This window comes from Eleutherodactylus coqui, chromosome 11 (genome assembly GCF_035609145.1).
Source record: "Eleutherodactylus coqui strain aEleCoq1 chromosome 11, aEleCoq1.hap1, whole genome shotgun sequence".
Lineage (NCBI taxonomy): Eukaryota > Metazoa > Chordata > Amphibia > Anura > Eleutherodactylidae > Eleutherodactylus > Eleutherodactylus coqui.
Window position 1 is genome coordinate 96841676 of NC_089847.1, and position 21983 is coordinate 96863658.

The following is a 21983-nucleotide window of genomic DNA, read 5'->3' on the forward strand; positions in this document are numbered from 1 at the left end:
ACGCCGGGCACATCTTTTTCTTTTTTTGAACTCCTGCTCTCCCGCGCTCCTGAGGCACAGCAGAAATACAGCTGCGGGTGTGCCGCGGGAGCGGACGACTTCCATTGGCTTCAATGGAAGCCGCGGAAAACCCGCACGAAATGGAGTATGATGCGGGTGTTTTCCCGCATGTGTGATCCACGTGTCAGGGAGAAATGGCATCCGCAGGTATTTAATTACCTGCGGGTATCCAATGCATCCCTATGGGGCGCCGATCACACGTGCGGGACACCCACGCGTATTTGTTAAATCCATTTGGCTAGTGGACATGAGGCCTAAGGCTGGGTTCACACAGGGCGGATTTGCCACAGAAATTCCGTGCAGAATTCCGTGCGACAAATCCGCCTGCAGCCGCTAATCCCGCCATTAGTCAGTGATGTGGACGAGAGTTGTTAAAAATCTCGTCCAAATGAGAAGGCCAATCCACTGCGGCAAAGCCGGCAGAAGCTGGCGCTGTGGCGCGGATTCCCTGGCCACAGCATGTCTTTTTTTCCCCCCCGTTACGGCCACGCTCCTCTCTATGGGAGCACCGGCCGCAACGGAAAAGCGTGCGGCTAAGCTGCTCCAAAACCCGTGGGTTTTGAAGTTGCGCTTTTCCGTTGGAAATCTCGTGTTTTTTCACTGCGGCAAAACCGAGAGATTTCCACTGGGAATTTGACCCTTGTGACACCAGCCTAAGGAGTGATGAGTTTTGTAAGAGGAGCTGGTAGGAGCCAGAGCTGCTTGGACCCCACGGACACCGAATAGTCTGTGCGTGGAATGATGGAAGAAGCTGAGTGGTATATTAGCAGCTGCCCTGGGACTACTACACCCCTGATTTTCCTAGTATGAGCGGATGGGAGGATTGTGCCAAACATGGCTGCGTGCCGCCTTTAGGGCTTTATGATGACGGCTCGAGAGTTGGTAGAAGTAAGAAAGAGTCCTTTACTGGGAGTCACACAGATGACGAGGACTGTGGGCCCGATATTCACCTTAGATTTGCCTCCCTGTCATCCCACCCATTGTGCCGGCACCAGTGTACTGTATTGGTCTTCGTATTACGTTGGACTGTTACTGTTGGATTATTAAGTACAGATAGCACTGCCGACCGTTCCTGGCTTTGCTGTTATACAATATCCCCTGTGTGTGGACCATTTGCTTAACCATCCCATGGCTTCACTGCAGAGGAAGGAATGGTGGCGTCACGTGACAAACCGAAGACCCTTAGGCCTCATGTCCACGGGGAAATTTGGGCACGTACGGATTCTCTATGCAGAATCCCGAAGCGGGTCCCTCCTTCCCCGCAGACATGAGGCCTCAAAATCAATTATACTCACCTCTCCGGATGCTGCGGATCTCTCCCCCGTCGCGGCCGGATCTTCTTTCTGTGGCCCAAGGGTTGTGCAGCGTGCCGAGCGCATGCGCCGCACACATTTTTTTCTTCTGAACTCCTGCTTTACCGCGATCCCGTGGCACAGCAGAAATACAGCTGCGGGTGTGCCGTGGGATCGGACGGCTTCCATAGGCTTCAGGGCTCATGTCCACGGGCAAAATAAGAATTAAAATCCGCAGCGGATTTTAACTCTTCTCCTGCCCGCGGATCCGCACCCCATAGGGATGCATTGACCACCCGCGGGGTAAATAAATACCCGCGGATCGTCAATAAAAGGGATTTTAAAAAAAATGGAGCATGAAAAAATCTGGACCATGCTCCATTTTCGTGCGGGTCTCCCGCGGGGTCGGCTCCCGCGGGCTTCTATTGAAGCCTATGGAAGCCGTCCGGATCCGCGGGAGACCTAAAATAGGAATTTAAAAGAATTTACCCATCCAGAGCGGACCGGGAAGGTCTTCTATTCCTCACGGCCGGATCTTTCTTGCTTCGGCTCGGCGGATGTGCCCGGCGCATGCGCGCGGCACGCCGGCGACGTGCCGGCGACGTGCCGAGTTCATCTGCCGGCCAAAAAAGAAGATCCGGCCGTGAGGAAGAGAAGACTTTCCCGAACCGCTCCGGATGGGTAAATTCTTTTAAATTCCTATTTTCAGCGCTCATGTCCGCGGGGCAGGAGGGACCCGCTGCAGAATCTCCATGGAGAATCCGTAGCGGGCCTGATTTTCCCCGTGGACATGAGGCCTCAATGAAAGCCGCAGGAAACGTACGCGCGGGACATCTGCACAAAATGGAGCATGCTGCAGGTGTTTTCCTGCAGGTGCGATCCGTGTGCCAGGAAAAAATGACATCCACAGGTGTTTAATTACCTGCGGGTGTCCAATGATTCCCTATGGGCACAGATCCCGCGTGCGAGACACCCGTGCGAATTTGCTAATTCTATTTTGCCCATGGACATTGGGCCTTAAAGTAAACCCCCGTTGGGATTTCCCCCATTCATTAAGCCTGCCTTCGGCTCCTGGTATGGGTCCCGTGCTACCCTCAGGCTAGGGTCACATGGGAGGGAAATCTCACGGAATGACCACACCGAAATACGGCGAGATTTTCGTGGGATAAGCGCAGCTTCAAAACAAGCGGCCTTTCGCTGCGGGTTTTGGAGCGGTTTCGCTGTCGGCTTTGAATTCCGCGACACATGTCAGTTTCCATGTGGCTTGGCCGTAACATGTAGACGAGATTTTTGCACGTCTCGTCTACTTTGCTGGACGAGAAAGTCTGCACAGAAATTCCGCAGCAATTTCGCCCCCTGTGAACCCAGCCTCAGGGTAGAAGATGGTAGAGCCCTGTGACAAGGCTCAAACTCTACCCTGCTGTCTCCTAGACTGAGGGCCCGCTCCTCGGACGCTGCGTATATATACACAAAGCAGGGTATATCACCTAGTACAGTGGTGGTGAACCTATAGCACGTATGCCTGAGGCAGCTCACAGAGTCTTCCCTGCTGGCAGCATTGCCGTAGGCCGCTCACCACGTTTGTGAATACCAGCAGGGGCCGCGGCTCTCCTGTCGATATTCATTCAGCAGCGCTAATCCCGGCGCACACTGTGATGTCCTCCCCCCTCCTCCTCTTAGGTTCTGCGAGAGCAGGGGGAGGAGGCGTCCGGCAGCACACTGACATCAGTGTGTCCCTGCGATCAGTGCTGCTAGCAGTGTGCCTGGCAGAGGAACACGAGGTGGAGGGGGTAAGTATATGGGTCTCAGGGGGCCACCGTAGGCTGGGGGCCGCTGTGGGATGTCACTATTATACTGGGGCCGCTGTGGGATGTCACTATCATACTGGGGCCGCTGTGGCATGTCACTATTATACTGGGGAACGCTGTGGGGTGTCACTATTATACTGGGGTCCACTGTGGGGTGTCACTATTACTGCTGGGGGCCGCTGTGGGGTGTTACTATTACTGCTGGGAGCCACTGTGGGATGCCACAATTATACTGGGGGCCGCTGTGGGGTATCACGATGATCCTGGGGGCCACTGTGGGGTGTCACAATGATACTGGAGGGCGCTGTGGGGTGTCACTATTATACTGGGGGCCGCTGTGGGATGTCACTATTATACTGGTGGCCGCTATGGGGTGTAACTATTATACTGGGCGTCGCTGTGGGGTGTCACTATTATATTAGGGTCCGCTGTGGGATGTCACTATGATACTGGGAGCCACTGTGGGATGTCACTATGATTCTGGGGGCCGCTGTGTGGTGTCACTATTATACTGGGAGCCACTGTGGGAAAACCCTATTATACTGAGGGCCGCTGTGAGGTGTCACTATGATACTGGGGGCTGCTGTAGGATGTCACTATTATACTGGGGGCCGCTGGGGGTGACACTATTATTCTGGGGGCCGCTGTGGGGTGTCACTATGATACTGGGGGCTGCTGAGGGAGGCAACTATTATACTGGGGGCCGCTGTGTGGTGTCACTATTACTGCTGGGGGCCGCTGTGGGGTGTCATTATTACTGCTGGGGGCCGGTGTGGGGTGTTACTATTACTGCTGGGGGCCACTTTGGGATGTCACTATTATATTGGGGGCCACTGTGGGATGTCACTATTATACTGGGGGGCCGCTGTGGGATGTCACTATTATACTGGGGGGCCACTGTGGGATGTCACTATTATACTGGGGGGCCACTGTGGGATGTCACTATTATACTGGGGGGACGCTGTGGGATGTCACTATTATACAGGGGGCCGCTGTGGGGTGTCACTATTATACTGGGGGCCGCTGTAGGATGTCACTATTATACAGGGGGCCGCTGTGGGATGTCACTATTATACTGGGGGCCGCTGTGGGGTGTCACTATAATACTTGGGGCCGCTGTGGGGTATCACTATTATACTGGGGGCACTGTCAGATGTCACTATTATACTGGGGGCCACTGCGGAGTGTCACTATTATATTAGGGGCCACTATAGGATGTCAATATGATACTGGGAGCCGCTGTAGGATGTCACTGTGATACCAGGGTTGCTGTGGGATGTCACTATGATACTGGGGGCCGCTGTGGGAAGTCACTATTATACTGACGGCTGCTGTGGGATGTCACTATTATACTGTGGTTTGCTGGGGGGTGCCAATATTATTCTGGGGGCCTCTGTGGGGTGTCACTATGATACTGGGGGCCGCTGTGGGATGTCACTATTATACTGGGGGCCGTAGTGGTGTGTCAATATGATGCTGGGGGCCGCTGTGGAATGTCACCGTTACTACTGGGGGCCGCTGTGGGATGTCACCGTTACTACTGGGGGCCGCTATGGGATGTCACCGTTACTACTGGCGGCCAGTGTGGTAATAGTGACATTCCACAGTGGCCGCCGGTAGTAATGGTGACCCCCCACAGCGGCTCCCAGTAGTAATAGTGACCCCCCACAGCGGCTCCCAGTAGTAATAGTGACCCCCCCACAGCAACTCCCAGTAGTAATAGTGACCCCCCACAGCGACTCCCAGTAGTAATAGTGACCCCCCCCACAGCGACTCCAAGTAGTAATAGTGACCCCCCCACAGCGACTCCAAGTAGTAATAGTGACCCCCCACAGCGACTCCAAGTAGTAATAGTGACCCCCTATAGTTGCTCCCAGTAGCAATAGTGACATCGCACTGCGGCCCCCAATAGTAATAGTAATATTCTACAGTGGCCCCCAGTAGTAATAGCATCCCCCCCCCCCCGAGACCCATATACTTACCTCAATCTCCTTGTGAAAGCGTTGCTGCTCCTTTGCTCAGCGCCGCTGGTGGTGCTGATCCCATGTGCACATTGTGGCTTCAGTGTGTGTAGCTGGACGCCTCTTCCCCTTGCACTGGCGGAACCTAAAAGAAGACATCAGGGGAGGAGGAGGAGGATCCCGGCTGCACACTGACATCACAGTGTGAACCTGGGATCAACGCTGCTGGGAGTGTAGCTGAGTGAATGCTGGCAGGACAGCTGCGACCCCTGCCAGTGTTCACTTACGTTGTGAGCGGCCAATGGCGGTACCTGCCGGCAGGGAGTGCTCTGCGTGCCGCCTCTAACACGCATGCCATAGGTTCACCACCACTGCTCTAGATCTTCCAAACTCTGTTATACCACCTCTAGCTTGGATACAGGGTATGTTACAGTTAAGCATAGAGGCTCTAGTACCCTGCTATACCCCCTGTAGCTTAGATACAAGATGTGATACGGGTGGGCATGGAGCCTCTAGTACCCTGTTGTACTGCCTCTGGCATGGATACAAGGTGTGATACGGGCAGGCATGGATATATACAGGTTCTGTATGATACTCTGCAGCATGTTGCTCCACATCTGCTGGTACTGAGCCTCTGGATCGTCCAAACTCTGTTGTACCACCTCTAGCTTGAATACAAAATGCGATATGCGTGGGCATGGAGGCTCTAGTACCCTGTTGTACCACCTCTAGCTTGCATACAAGATGTGATACGGGCGGGCATGGAGGCTCTAGTACCCTATTGTATTGCCAGCTTGGATACAAGATGTGATACGGGCGGGCATGGAGCCTCTAGTATCCTGTTGTACGGCCTCTAGCTTGGATACCAGATGTAATACGGGCGGGCGTGAAGGCTCTAGTACCCTGTTGTATCGCCAGTTTGGATACAAGATGTAATACAAATAGGTATGGAGGCTCTAGTACCCTGTTTTACCATCTCTAGCTTGGATACAAGATGTGATATAGGTGGGTATGGAGGCTCTAGTACCCTGTTGTACACCCTCTAGCTTGGATACAAGATGTGATACGGGCGAGTGTGGAGTCTCTAGTACCATGTTGTACCACCTGTTTGGATACAAGACGTGATACGGATGGGTATGAAGGATCTGGTACCTTGTTGCATCGCTTGTAGCTTGGATACAAAATGGGATATGGCCGGGCATGGAGCCTCTAGCTTGTGTACAAGATGTGATGCGGGCGAGTGTGGAGTCTCTAGTACCATGTTGTACCACCTGTTTGGATACAAGACGTGATACCGATGGGTATGGAGGCTCTGGTACTTTGTTGCACCGCTTGTAGCTTAGATACAAAATGGGATATGGGTGGGCATGGAGCCTCTAGTATCCTGTTGTACCGCCTCTAGCTTGGATACAAGATGTAATACGGACGGGCGTGGAGGCTTTAGCACCCTGTTGTACCGCCAGTTTGGATACAAGATGTAATACAGGTGGGTATGGAGGCTCTAGTACCCTGTTGCACCGTCTCTAGCTTGAATACAAGATGTGATAGGGGCGGGCATTGAGGCTCTAGTACCCTAGCAAAAGAAATGTATCAGCAGCACTCAAATAGCCGTGTGCAAGAAACACTATAGCTGGGAAAGAATTATCTAATCACGTCGCAATGCGTATATAATGCCAAGCCAACCTCAAGGTTGCAGACCACCAACCAAAGTAAGCCAATGTATAGAAAAAGAGGAGGCAGCATAAATGGTGCTTCAAAAAGTAAAAAAATATATCCTTTATTGTTCCATTTTTTTTTTTTAAAAGACAGACAACGTTTCGACCTGTGTCGGTCTTTATCAAGCCATAGAGATAGTGAAACAAAGCAAATGATCCATGTTCCTGGATCCAGGAACATGGATTGTTTGCTTTGTTTCACTATCTCTACAAGATGTGATACAAGATGTGATACAGGCGGGCAAACCGCCTCTAGCTTCTATACAAGGTGTGATATGGGCGGACGTGGAGGCTCTAGTACCCTGTTGTATTGCCAGTTTGAATACAAGATGAGATACTGCGGGCATGGAGGCCCTGTTGTACTGCCTCTGGCATGGATACAAGGTGTGATACGGGCAGGCACAGGTTCTGTATGATGCCCTGCAGCATATCGCTCCACATTTGCTGTTACTGCGCCTCTAGATCGTCCAAACTCGTTGGCTGTCGAAGTTGGCGTCCCAGATGGTCCCATATATTAATCCGGTAACTAAGCAGCAACGGAAGTGTGACAATATTGTGGGTGCTGCTGTGATCCCCTTGTGTGTGCGGTCGAGCATTATCCTGCTGGACAATATACAGGAAATGTATAACTTATAAGGGTATGCGCCTACGCTGATACAATGGGTGATACAATCGCGCAAGATTTGTGCGTTTTGAGATGTACAAATCTGAACCACATTCTGCTGAATGGAGTCATACACATGAGCGATGCGATGCAGGAAACAAATCACGACGTGTTCTATCTGGCATTGCAGCGTCCATTGTTTTCAATGGGGCCCGCGGAAGCAATGGGGGAGAAAAGGGATCGCGGAGTTTCTCCCATTCTCTGCCGCGGCACCATATCGCACTCACCTGTGAAGTTAGCCTAACTTAGTTGTGACTTTGGACAGTATCGTGTCACCCATTAGACTGTGCGGCACATGACCTGTAGATAGAGACTGGCCTACTGTAAGCAATAATGCATTGCAGTACAAAAGTACTGCAATGCAACGTCATAGCAATCAAAGCTTTTATGGTTCAAGTCCCCCACAGTGACATGAAAGAAAAAGAAAAATAGTGCAAAAGGACATAAAAATAAAATAAACTCTTTTTGCGCACTTTCCCGTTTCTCTTTAAAAAAAAATTAAACCCACATTTTTGGTATCCGTAACGACCTGTACAGTGAATTGAACGCACTATTCATCTTGCACAGCAGAAACGTAAATATAAACCCTAAAAAAAGCAGAGGCAAAATGCTCATTTTGTTCATATTGCCTCCCAAAATAACGCCAAGTCAGCGGAAAAATAAAAAGTTATGTCTTTGGAGAAACTGGAGATGAAAATACCCCAAAAATCATCACGCCTTTATGGCCAAAATAGGCGGAGCGGTCAGCTGGGAGGGCTGGACCATCTACTAGCAGCTTATTAGGCTCCAAAGTCCACCCCTCCCAACCCCTTAGTCGTGGATGAAGCAGTAGACGTCATCCATGTAGCGCTGCCAAGTCTCACATGTGCGCCACGAGGTCTTCAGCTGGCGCATGCACAGATGAACTGTCTCTTTTGGGGGAACATTCCCGTTACTCGTTGCTCATGCAGCGGTTGTGACCTCACGGCGTTCACAAGTACAAAATAACGCAGCATGTCCTGTTTTGAGGCAATTCCACTGCAAGAACTGCTCATTCTTTGCTACGGAAGTCTGAAAAAAATCGCATCGCACTCGCATGCCGTGCGGTTTACATGAGTGCGATGCGTTTTTCCCATTTTAGCTATTGGAGCAACATGTGTAAAAACGCACGTGCAGTGATGCGAATAGCGCATTTTGAACATGGGAACGTTTAGCCGAAACCTCGATAACGCAGGTTTACAACTGCGATTTTTTCTGCCCTATATCGCACTGGCCCGTGTAAATACAGTGTAAAGCACGCGGTGCGGAGCGCGGTGCGTAAGGGTATATTCAGCAAATCTGAGAACCCCGGCAGTTTTGGCGCAGATGTGAGATGTGTTTTTTGGTCACATGGTTTTTACAGGTAAAAGTACACGCGGTCTTTGATGTGGTTCTCAGCCGCACCTTGACTGCGACACGTGAAAACGCTTTAAGGACGCTTTTACTCCCACGCATTTATAGTGACGTGTTTTTAGGGACGTTTTTCTGGATTTTTTTTTTCCATAAACCCTGCGGGCGGAGTTTAGCGGTAGATCAACAGCGAAGTGTGGAGCGCCATAAACACTACAGGGATCCTTTGTGGGGGGGAGGGTTCTCCTTTAGTCGGGCGTTTCTTGGGTCAGTGACTATGTTTGTAATCGCAGCATCCTGCAGGTTTGGCGTTACTGCAGGTCGCCGCATCGTATGTGGTGCGGACATGTCAGCGCTGGGACAGGAAGAACAGACGGGCTCATTAATCTAATCTATCTAGAAGACAAACTGGCCTTGTTGCCCATAGCAACCAATCAGAGCACAGCTGTCATTTTACTAGAGCCGTTTCAGAAATCAGAGCTGTGCTGTGATTGGTTGCTATGGGCAACAAGGCAAAATTTTCTTTCAGACAGTTTTGACAAATGAAGGCCAGAGAAGGGTGGTAGCGCCCTGGTTTGAGAGGCCTGCGGCCGGTCCTGCCCACCTGTGAGGGTGTGTGTATGTGTGGTCGTCTGTGGTCACAGGGGTTTCCATGGAATTCCTGTGAGGTCACAGCGGTCTGCAGTTCTAGAAGCAGATAGAACCCGTCCACACAGGCAGTTCCTGCAGCAGCGGCACTACAACAGTCACCGGAGCTCTGCTGCCTCTGCTACACCCCATAACTTCTCCTCAACCGTTGGCTGCGTACATCATCCCTGTCCGAGAGGAGCTTCTGGGCGCTCTAGGTGGACGTTACGTGGATATAACCGCTGCTGCTCGCTGTTAGCAGCCTACATCATCCCTGTCCGAGAGGAGCTTCTGGGCGCTCCAGGTGGACGTTACGTGGATATAACCGCTGCTGCTCGCTGTTAGCAGCCTTCATCATCCCTGTCCAAGAGGAGCTTCTGGACGCTCTAGATAGACGTTACGTGGATATAACCGCTGCTGCTCGCTGTTAGCAGCCTACATCATCCCTGTCCGAGAGGAGCTTCTGGACACTCCAGGTGGACGTTACGTGGATATAACCGCTGCTGCTCACTGTTAGCAGCCTACATCATCCCTGTCCGAGAGGAGCTTCTGGACGCTCCAGGTGGACGTTATGTGGATATAGCCGCTGCTGCTCACTGTTAGCAGCCTACATCATCCCTGTCCGAGAGGAGCTTCTGGACGCTGTACGTGGACGTTACGTGGATATAACCGCTGCTGCTCGCTGTTAGCAGCCTACATCATCCCTGTGCGGAGGAGCTTCTGGACACTCCAGGTGGACGTTACGTGGATATAACCACTGTTGCTCGCTGTTAGCAGCCTACATCATCCCTGTCCGGAGGAGCTTCTGGACGCTCACAGATAAGTGTCACATCTCTCTACACTAATTGTGTTTTCATGTTTATATACTGAGCCGGTGATTGTTAGATATCATGGGGAACCCTTTTATATGAGGGGATTGTATTCCCAGCCGCTCGCGGAGGGCTAACTCACACGGGTACATCCGGGCGCCGATGCGCCCGTCTTCCCGCATGAAGAAGATGGCACTGCAGGTGCGGACGACTCTCCGCAGCGCTGGAAGAAAGAACACATGACCGACAATGGAGCCGCTTATGTGTTCTTTCTCCGCACCTGCAGTGCGGCCGTGCAGGAAGCGGGCACATTGGCGCCTGGATGCACCCATGTGACTAAGCCCTAAAGAGTATCTAATAGACAAGTAATTCCTTTATACTGCAGTTGCATTTTTTTTGTGTCTTTTTGATGCGCTTTCCTGCTAAACTGCAGCAAAAATAATTTAATTTTTTTTAACCCCTAAAGGACCACTTTTTAGGGATTTTACCCCGTATGGTGATTTTACTACCCTATTTTTTTTGTTTGTTTTCTTTAGCTACCAAAATTGTATTTTTGTTGCATTTTTCTTTCTATGACATATAGGGCTATTTTTTAATATCTTTTTTTCCGTTTTTAATTTTTTATTGAGGGTAATAAGCTAAAATGCTGTTTAAAATTAGTCTATTTACACTAACATAAAGTAGGGGAATGGGTCCCTCATTTTGGTTTGGCCGTATAGATATATAATTTGTATGGTTTTGGATTACAGGGCGTAAATGGCGACGATTTTGGCTGGCATCTGTGTTGGAATTTTTGTTTAATATATATATATAATTCTGTATTTATTCTTTTTTACATCAAACACCTCCTGGGGGGTCATTTATATTGCCTCTTTTTTTTCTATTTCACACTTTTCCACTATAGCTGAAGCATCCATATGAGCCCCAGTTGGGCGTTTTCCCACCACGAATTACGCATGCATGAGAATGGAGGCAATGAAAGTATATGGGCTTCCATTGCTCCATACACACCTGCGTGTGGGCACTGCCTATCGAAGCTTGTTTGGGCTGCGTATCAATACGCTGTCCATACACAATACATTGCATACAGGCAGCGTTTCCATACACATCCCTGCAGACTGCGCATGTGCGTGACTACAGATTCCCAGGCATGCGCAGTGCCATACGCAGCCCATAAACGGTCTCTGCTAGAGGAGTGTATTGGCTATATATGTGTACATCACTGCGGGAGACCCGGAGTGTTTTATATATACACCCGTGGACATGAGCCCTTACAGGGGAGACATCCCCCTATAGTGACAATAGTGTAGAGGAATGGATGAAAAATGGATGGAGCGCCCCCGGGGAAGAGTTAATGGGATAAATGGAAGTTGGACTGCTTGATCTTGGGTGTTTTGCCAAAAAAACCTCAGTTTTTTAAAATTAAGTCAAGATTGACAGGGGGTGCCGGCCGTTGTACCTAATTGGCTGAGCTGCATCCTTGCATGCAGGTCCTGGCAGCCCACTAATGTGAAGCTGTAGGTGGAACAGCTTAGCTTGCAAGTGGGCCTGCAGCTTTTTACATTAATGTACCCTGCAGCAGGTGCGCATTGGACCCTCTGAAAGGGCGTTTCCCGACGCCCGTTCAGAACACAGCACCCCACTTTGTGTTAAAGAGCAGAGCGGGGTCCATGCGCACTGCGCTACGTGAACGCCCATTCTCCGCTGGAGCATTAGAAGACACCACACTGCTCTGTGTAGAAGAGCAGAGCGGGGTCGGCATGACAAACGTCGCAGTGCCCTGAAACGCAGCCATTCGGCAGCAGGGAGGACAGCAGTGGGTGGTGCGGGGAGACTCATCTGACAGCATGCGGGCACAGCAGGAGCACAGAAGGGACACGGCAGCGCCATCCTGCACTGCCTCTGATCGCAACTGCTGACAATGCATCAGGACAGCAGGGAACCTACAGGGACGGCAGACCAGAAGGACGACAGTTCGGAGGCTACAGCTGCGGACACGGGGTGCAGCCAGTAAGCACACCTGCTCACTTGTATTGCTTACAGCTCCCACAAATGCCGTTTCAGAGCTTCCAGGACCTTACAGTATTGACCCTATCAGGAGCTAGGGGTGTGAGAGGGGCTTTCCTCCTGTCAAACCCCTAGCTTCCGGTGGCGTCAAGATACACTAATACCGTATATACCACTAGGTCAACCTGCCACTCGGGATTCAGGGACAGCTGAGTGTAAATGTAATGGTGATCTTATTACTTGTCACCCAGCTTTCCAGGAGCCCTGAATGCCATGTTTGACTAGTTATAGCGATATATGTGGCATAAATGTTTGCATGAGGGCTTATTCACACGGGCGTGTATCGGCTGGGTTTTCACGCCCCGGCCGATATATGCTGCCCCTCTGATGCATTGGCTTACGATGCATCAGTGCAAAGGAGCGTATTTTCGCCTGCACAGATTCCTATGAGCGCCTATGCTAGCTGGAGAAGTGAGGGAGTTTAGCAGCGTGACTGCTAAACTCTCTCCTCCTTTTCTTCTCCCCTCTGCCCCTTGCTGTATTTTGCAGTGGGCGGGGCAGAGCTAAGCTCTGCCCGCTGCACCCCTCCCATTGCTGGCTGTGGACAAGAGGCAGGGAGGGGGCGGGAGCTTAGCTCCCCCCCCGCCCCACTCCCATTGCAAACAGCCGGAGGGGAGGAGTGAAGAGAGAGTAGGTGGGCCGGCGAGGGGGGAGGAATGTTTCCCAGGACCCAAGGCATTGCTGCCTTGGTGTATATGTGCTGGGCCCCTTGCTGTTCAGGCATTTTTACAACGCCGTATAACTGTGCAGTTGGCATTCAGGATCCTGGAAGAGATGAGTGACAATGTAATGATGATCCCATTAGTTGTCACTCAACTTTTCAGAAACCCTGTATGTCATGATTCATTATGGTGAGGTATGGAGTATACATTACAGCACAACTAGGCACCAATAGGCTGTATCTATGGGCGGCTCTCCTCCCCTTCTATGGAGCGGACACCTGTGTGATAAGGAGGGGATGAGAGCCGCCCGTACCTACAGCTGATTGGTGGAGGCTGGAGAGCAGCAGCAGTCCCCCCAGGCGCTCACTAATCAGCAGTTCATAAGTTGGTATTGGCGGCTGCTATGGAGGGATGTGCGATCCCTATCACACAGCTGTCAGCTCAATAGAAGGGGGGAAAGAAAGCCGCCTGTAGGAACAGCTGCTCCCCCGCCTCCACCAATCAGCTGTTAGTACAGGCGTCTCTCCTCCCCTGTATCTATGGATTAGTTTAATAAATAAATGGCATAAATATTAGTATATTCATGTATTAATACCTTTCCTCCACATGAGGTAAGGGTACGTCACGGCTGCGGGGTACGTCATAGCTGTGGTAGGGGTACGTTCTGCAGCTGGACGTACCCTTACGTCATAGGGATAGCACGAGATCGTAAGACATCTCGCGGTATCCGGCAGCGGGAGCCAGCTGTCAAAGATTTTTTTTGTTTTTCGCGACGCGTGTGGTAAAAAACAATAAAAAGGTGCCCGCAGTGCGACTGGCTGTGTGTGGCAAAAAAACAAACAAGGTGCCCGCAGTGCGACTGGCTGTGTGCGGCGAAAAAAAAAGAGATGCCTGCAGTGCGATTGGCTGTGTGTGGCAAAAAACAAAAAAAAGATGCCCACATTGCGATTGACTGTGTGTGGAGAAAACATTGTGTGATTGTCTGTGTGTGGCAAAATAACAAAAAAAAGAGATGCCCGCGGTGCTATTGACTGTGTGTGGTGAAAAAAAAAAAAAAGATGCCCGCAGTGCGATTGGCTATGTGTGGCAAATAAAAAATGTGCCCGCGGTGCAATTGGCCGTGTGTGGCAAAAAACTAAAAAAGGTGCCCGCAGTGCGATTGGCTGTGTGTGCCAAAAAACAAAAAAAGATGCCCACATTGCGATTGACTGTGTGTGAAGAAAACAAAGTATGTTTGTCTGTGTGTGGAAAAAAAAAAAAGGTGCCCGCAGTGCGATTGGCTGTGTGTGGCAAATAAAAAATGTGCCCGCGGTGCGATTGGCCGTGTGTGGCAAGAATTAGAAAAAAATAGATTCCTGCAGTGTAATTGGTTATGTGTGGCAAAAAGGTGCCTGCGCGACGATTGGCAGTGTGAGGCAAAAAAAGGTGCCCGCAGTGCGATTGGCTGTGTGTGGCAAAACAACAAAAAAAGGTGCCTGCAGTGCAACTGGCTGTGTGTAGCAAAAAAAAAAAAAAAGATGCCCGCAGTGAGATTGGCTGTGTGTGGCAAAAAAAACAAAAAAAGGTGCCCTCAGTGCGACTGGCTGTGTGTGGCGAAAAAAAAAAAAGGAATGCCTGCAGTACGATTGGCTGTGTGTGGCAAAAAACAAGAAAAAGATGCCCACATTGCGATTGACTGTGTGTTGAGAAAGCAAAGTGTGATTGTCTGTGTGTGGCAAAAAAACAAAAAAAGGTGCCCGCAGTGCGATTGGCTGTGTGTGGCAAAAAAACAAAAAAAGGTGCCCGCAGTGCGATTGGCTGTGTGCAGCAAAAAAAAAAAAAGATGCCCGCAGTGAGATTGGCTGTGTGTGCCAAAAAAAAACAAAAAAAGGTGACCTCAGTACGATTGGCTGTGTGTGGCAAAAAACAAAAAAAAGATGCCCACATTGCGATTGACTGTGTGTTGAGAAAGCAAAGTGTGATTGTCTGTGTGTGGCAAAAAAAACAAAAAAAGGTGCCCGCAGTGCGATTGGCTGTGTGTGGCAAAAAAAAATGTGCCCGCGGTGCGATTGGCCGTGTGTGGCAAAAAACAAAAAAAGGTGCCCGCAGTGCGATTGGCTGTGTGTGGCAAAAAACAAAAAAAAGGTGCCCACATTGCGATTCACTGTGTGTGAAGAAAACAAAGTATAATTGTCTGTGTGTTGCAAAAACAAAAAAAAGGTGCCCGCAGTGCGATTGGCTGTGTGGCAAGAATTAGAAAAAAATAGATTCCTGCAGTGCAATTGGTTGTGTGTGGCAAAAAGGTGCCTGCGCGACGATTGGCAGTGTGAGGCAAAAAAAAAAGTGCCCGCAGTGCGATTGGCTGTGTGTGGCGAAAAATAAAAAGAAATGCCAGCAGTGCGATTGGCTGTGTGTGGCAAAAAACAAAAAAAAGATACCCACATTGCGATTGACTGTGTGTTAAGAAAGGAAAGTGTGATTGTCTGTGTGTGGCAAAAATAAAAAAACGTGCCCGCAGTGCGACTGGCTGTGTGTGGCGAAAAAAAAAAAGATGCCTGCAGTGCGATTGGCTGTGTGTGGCAAAAAACAAAAAAAAGAATCCCACATTGCGATTGACTGTGTGTTGAGAAAGCAAAGTGTGATTGTCTGTGTGTGGCAAAAAAACAAAAAAAGGTGCCCGCAGTGAGATTGGCTGTGTGTGGCAAAAAAAACAAAAAAAGGTGCCCTCAGTGCGACTGGCTGTGTGTGGCGAAAAAAAAAAAAGGAATGCCTGCAGTACGATTGGCTGTGTGTGGCAAAAAACAAGAAAAAGATGCCCACATTGCGATTGACTGTGTGTTGAGAAAGCAAAGTGTGATTGTCTGTGTGTGGCAAAAAAACAAAAAAAGGTGCCCGCAGTGCGATTGGCTGTGTGTGGCAAAAAAACAAAAAAAGGTGCCCGCAGTGCGATTGGCTGTGTGCAGCAAAAAAAAAAAAAGATGCCCGCAGTGAGATTGGCTGTGTGTGCCAAAAAAAAACAAAAAAAGGTGACCTCAGTACGATTGGCTGTGTGTGGCAAAAAACAAAAAAAAGATGCCCACATTGCGATTGACTGTGTGTTGAGAAAGCAAAGTGTGATTGTCTGTGTGTGGCAAAAAAAACAAAAAAAGGTGCCCGCAGTGCGATTGGCTGTGTGTGGCAAAAAAAAATGTGCCCGCGGTGCGATTGGCCGTGTGTGGCAAAAAACAAAAAAAGGTGCCCGCAGTGCGATTGGCTGTGTGTGGCAAAAAACAAAAAAAAGGTGCCCACATTGCGATTCACTGTGTGTGAAGAAAACAAAGTATAATTGTCTGTGTGTTGCAAAAACAAAAAAAAGGTGCCCGCAGTGCGATTGGCTGTGTGGCAAGAATTAGAAAAAAATAGATTCCTGCAGTGCAATTGGTTGTGTGTGGCAAAAAGGTGCCTGCGCGACGATTGGCAGTGTGAGGCAAAAAAAAAAGTGCCCGCAGTGCGATTGGCTGTGTGTGGCGAAAAATAAAAAGAAATGCCAGCAGTGCGATTGGCTGTGTGTGGCAAAAAACAAAAAAAAGATACCCACATTGCGATTGACTGTGTGTTAAGAAAGGAAAGTGTGATTGTCTGTGTGTGGCAAAAATAAAAAAACGTGCCCGCAGTGCGACTGGCTGTGTGTGGCGAAAAAAAAAAAGATGCCTGCAGTGCGATTGGCTGTGTGTGGCAAAAAACAAAAAAAAGAATCCCACATTGCGATTGACTGTGTGTGGAGAAAACAAAGTGTGATTGTCTGTGTGTGGCAAAATAACAAAAAAAAAGAGATGCCCGCGGTGCGATTGACTGTGTGTGGTGAAAAAAAAAAAAAAAAGATGCCCGCAGTGCGATTGGCTGTGTGTGGCCAATAAAAAATGTGCCCGCGGTGCAATGGGCCGTGTGTGGCAAAAAACTAAAAAAGGTGCCCGCAGTGCGATTGGCTGTGTGTGCCAAAAAACAAAAAAAGATGCCCACATTGCGATTGACTGTGTGTGAAGAAAACAAAGTATGTTTGTCTGTGTGTGGAAAAAAAAAAAAAGGTGCCCGCAGTGCGATTGGCTGTGTGTGGCAAATAAAAAATGTGCCCGCGGTGCAATGGGCCGTGTGTGGCAAAAAACTAAAAAAGGTGCCCGCAGTGCGATTGGCTGTGTGTGCCAAAAAACAAAAAAAGATGCCCACATTGCGATTGACTGTGTGTGAAGAAAACAAAGTATGTTTGTCTGTGTGTGGAAAAAAAAAAAAGGTGCCCGCAGTGCGATTGGCTGTGTGTGGCAAATAAAAAATGTGCCCGCGGTGCGATTGGCCGTGTGTGGCAAGAATTAGAAAAAAATAGATTCCTACAGTGTAATTGGTTATGTGTGGCAAAAAGGTGCCTGCGGTACGATTGGCAGTGTGAGGCAAAAAAAAAGGAGCCCGCAGTGCGATTGGCTGTGTGTGGCAAAAAAACAAAAAAAGGTGCCTGCAGTGCAACTGGCTGTGTGTAGCAAAAAAAAAAAAAAGATGCCCGCAGTGAGATTGGCTGTGTGTGGCAAAAAAGCAAAAAAAGGTGCCCGCAGTGCGACTGGCTGTGTGTGGCGAAAAAAAAAAGAAATGCCTGCAGTGCGATTGGCTGTGTGTGGCAAAAAACAACAACAAAAAAAAAGATGCCCACATTGCGATTGACTGTGTGTAGAGAAAACAAAGTTGATTGTCTGTGTGTGGCAAAAAAACAAAAAAACGTGCCCGCGGTGCGATTGGCCGTGTGTGGCAAAAAACAAAAAAAGGTGCCCGCAGTGCGACTGGCTGTGCGTGGCAAAAAAAAAAAGATGCCCGCAGTGCGATTGTCTGTGTGTGGCAAAAAAAAACAAAAAAAGGTGCCCTCAGTGCGACTGGCTGTGTGTGGCGAAAAAAAAAAAAGAAATGCCTGCAGTACGATTGGCTGTGTGTGGCAAAAAACAAAAAAAAGATGCCCACATTGCGATTGACTGTGTGTTGAGAAAGCAAAGTGTGATTGTCTGTGTGTGGCAAAAAAACAAAAAAAGGTGCCCGCAGTGCGATTGGCTGTGTGTGGCAAAAAAACAAAAAAAAGGTGCCCGCAGTGCGATTGGCTGTGTGTGGCAAGAATTAGAAAAAAATAGAATCCTGCAGTGCAATTGGTTGTGTGGGGCAAAAAGGTGCCTGCGGTACGATTCACAGTGTGAGGCAAAAAAAAGGTGCCCGCAATGCAATTGGCTGTGTGTGGCAAAAAAACAAAAAGAGGTGCCCGCAGTGCGACTGGCTGTGTGTGGCTAAAAAAAACAAAAAAAGGTGCCCGCAGTGCAACTGGCTGTGCGTGGCAAAAAAAAAAAAAGATGCCCGCAGTGCGATTGGCTGTGTGTGGCAAAAAAAAAACAAAAAATGGTGCCCGCAGTGCGATTGGCTGTGTGTGGCAAAAAAAAAAAGAAATGTTTGCAGTGCAATTGGCTGTCTGTGGCAAAAAACAAAAAAAAGATGCCTACATTGCGATTGACTGTGTGTTGTGAAAGCAAAGTGTGATTGTCTGTGTGTGGCAAAAAAACAAAATAAGGTGCCCGCAGTGCGACTGGCTGTGTGTGGCTAAAAAAAAAGAGATGCCTGCAGTACGATTGGCTGTGTGTGGCAAAAAAAAAAGAGATGTCCGCAGTGCGATTGGATGTGTGTGGAGAAAGCAAAGTGTGATTGCCTGTGTTTGCAAAAAAACAAAAAAAGGTGCCTGCAGTGCGACTGGCTGTGTGTGGCGAAAAAAAGGTGCCCGCAGTGCGATTGGCTGTGTGTGGCAAAAAAAATGTGCCCGCGGTGCGATTGGCCGTGTGTGGCAAAAAACAAAAAAAGATGCCCGCTGTGCGATTGGCTGTGTGTGGCAAAAAACAAAAAAAGGTGCCTACATTGCGATTGACTGTGTGTGAAGAAAACAAAGTATGATTGTCTGTGTGTGGAAAAAAAAAAAAAAGGTGCCCGCAGTGCGATTGGCTGTGTGTGGCAAATAAAAAATGTGCCCGCGGTGCGATTGGCCGTGTGTGGCAAGAATTAGAAAAAAATAGATTACTGCAGTGCAATTGGTTGTGTGTGGCAAAAAGGTGCCTGCGGTACGATTGGCAGTGTGAGGCAAAAAAAAGATGCCCGCAGTGCGACTGGCTGTGTGTGGCAAAAAAACAAAAAAAGATGCCTGCAGTGCGATTGACTGTGTGTGGTGAAAGCAAAGTGTGATTGCCTGTGTTTGCAAAAAAACAAAAAAAGGTGCCCGCAGTGCGACTGGCTGTGTGTGGCAAAAAAAAGATGCCCGCAGTGCGATTGGCTGTGTGTGGCAAAAAAAACAAAAAAAGGTGCCCGCAGTGCGATTGGCTGTGTGTGGCAAAAAAAACAAAGAAAGGTGCCCGCAGTGCGATTGGCTGTGTGTGGCGAAAAAAAAAAGAAATGCCCACATTGCGATTGACTGTGTGTTGAGAAAGCAAAGTGTGATTGTCTGTGTGTGGCAAAAAAAAACAAAAAAAGGTGCCCGCAGTGCGATTGGCTGTGTGTGGCAAAAAACAAAAAAAGATGCCCGCTGTGCGATTGGCTGTGTGTGGCAAAAAACAAAAAAAGGTGCCTACATTGCGATTGACTGTGTGTGAAGAAAACAAAGTATGATTGTCTGTGTGTGGAAAAAAAAAAAAAAGCTGCCCGCAGTGCGATTGGCTGTGTGTGGCAAATAAAAAATGTGCCCGCGGTGCGATTGGCCGTGTGTGGCAAGAATTAGAAAAAAATAGATTACTGCAGTGCAATTGGTTGTGTGTGGCAAAAAGGTGCCTGCGGTACGATTGGCAGTGTGAGGCAAAAAAAAGATGCCCGCAGTGCGACTGGCTGTGTGTGGCAAAAAAAAAAAAAAAGATGCCTGCAGTGCGATTGACTGTGTGTGGTGAAAGCAAAGTGTGATTGCCTGTGTTTGCAAAAAAACAAAAAAAGGTGCCTGCAGTGCGACTGGCTGTGTGTGGCGAAAAAAAGGTGCCCGCAGTGCGACTGGCTGTGTGTGGCAAAAAAAAAGAGATGCCCGCGGTGTGATTGGCCGTGTGTGGCAAGAATTAGAAAAAAATTGATTCCTGCAGTGCAATTGGTTGTGTGTGGCAAAAAGGTGCCTGCGGTACGATTGGCAGTGTGAGGCAAAAAAAAAGGTGCCCGCAGTGCGATTGGCTGTGTGTGGCAAAAAAACAAAAAAGGTGCCCGCAGTGTGACTGGCTGTGCGTGGCAAAAAAAAGAGAGATGCCCGCAGTGCGATTGGCTGTGTGTGGCAAAAAAACAAAAAAAGGTGCCCGCAGTGCAACTGGCTGTGTGTGGCGGGAAAAAAAATATGCCCGCAGTGCGATTGGCTGTGTGTGCCAAAAAACAAAAAAAGATGCCCACATTGCGATTGACTGTGTGTGAAGAAAACAAAGTATGTTTGTCTGTGTGTGGAAAAAAAAAAAAAGGTGCCCGCAGTGCGATTGGCTGTGTGTGGCAAATAAAAAATGTGCCCGCGGTGCAATGGGCCGTGTGTGGCAAAAAACTAAAAAAGGTGCCCGCAGTGCGATTGGCTGTGTGTGCCAAAAAACAAAAAAAGATGCCCACATTGCGATTGACTGTGTGTGAAGAAAACAAAGTATGTTTGTCTGTGTGTGGAAAAAAAAAAAAGGTGCCCGCAGTGCGATTGGCTGTGTGTGTCAAATAAAAAATGTGCCCGCGGTGCGATTGGCCGTGTGTGGCAAGAATTAGAAAAAAATAGATTCCTACAGTGTAATTGGTTATGTGTGGCAAAAAGGTGCCTGCGGTACGATTGGCAGTGTGAGGCAAAAAAAAAGGAGCCCGCAGTGCGATTGGCTGTGTGTGGCAAAAAAACAAAAAAAGGTGCCTGCAGTGCAACTGGCTGTGTGTAGCAAAAAAAAAAAAAAGATGCCCGCAGTGAGATTGGCTGTGTGTGGCAAAAAAGCAAAAAAAGGTGCCCGCAGTGCGACTGGCTGTGTGTGGCGAAAAAAAAAAGAAATGCCTGCAGTGCGATTGGCTGTGTGTGGCAAAAAACAACAACAAAAAAAAAGATGCCCACATTGCGATTGACTGTGTGTAGAGAAAACAAAGTTGATTGTCTGTGTGTGGCAAAAAAACAAAAAAACGTGCCCGCGGTGCGATTGGCCGTGTGTGGCAAAAAACAAAAAAAGGTGCCCGCAGTGCGACTGGCTGTGCGTGGCAAAAAAAAAAAGATGCCCGCAGTGCGATTGTCTGTGTGTGGCAAAAAAAAACAAAAAAAGGTGCCCTCAGTGCGACTGGCTGTGTGTGGCGAAAAAAAAAAAAGAAATGCCTGCAGTACGATTGGCTGTGTGTGGCAAAAAACAAAAAAAAGATGCCCACATTGCGATTGACTGTGTGTTGAGAAAGCAAAGTGTGATTGTCTGTGTGTGGCAAAAAAACAAAAAAAGGTGCCCGCAGTGCGATTGGCTGTGTGTGGCAAAAAAACAAAAAAAAGGTGCCCGCAGTGCGATTGGCTGTGTGTGGCAAGAATTAGAAAAAAATAGAATCCTGCAGTGCAATTGGTTGTGTGGGGCAAAAAGGTGCCTGCGGTACGATTCACAGTGTGAGGCAAAAAAAAGGTGCCCGCAATGCAATTGGCTGTGTGTGGCAAAAAAACAAAAAGAGGTGCCCGCAGTGCGACTGGCTGTGTGTGGCTAAAAAAAACAAAAAAAGGTGCCCGCAGTGCAACTGGCTGTGCGTGGCAAAAAAAAAAAAAGATGCCCGCAGTGCGATTGGCTGTGTGTGGCAAAAAAAAAACAAAAAATGGTGCCCGCAGTGCGATTGGCTGTGTGTGGCAAAAAAAAAAAGAAATGTTTGCAGTGCAATTGGCTGTCTGTGGCAAAAAACAAAAAAAAGATGCCTACATTGCGATTGACTGTGTGTTGTGAAAGCAAAGTGTGATTGTCTGTGTGTGGCAAAAAAACAAAATAAGGTG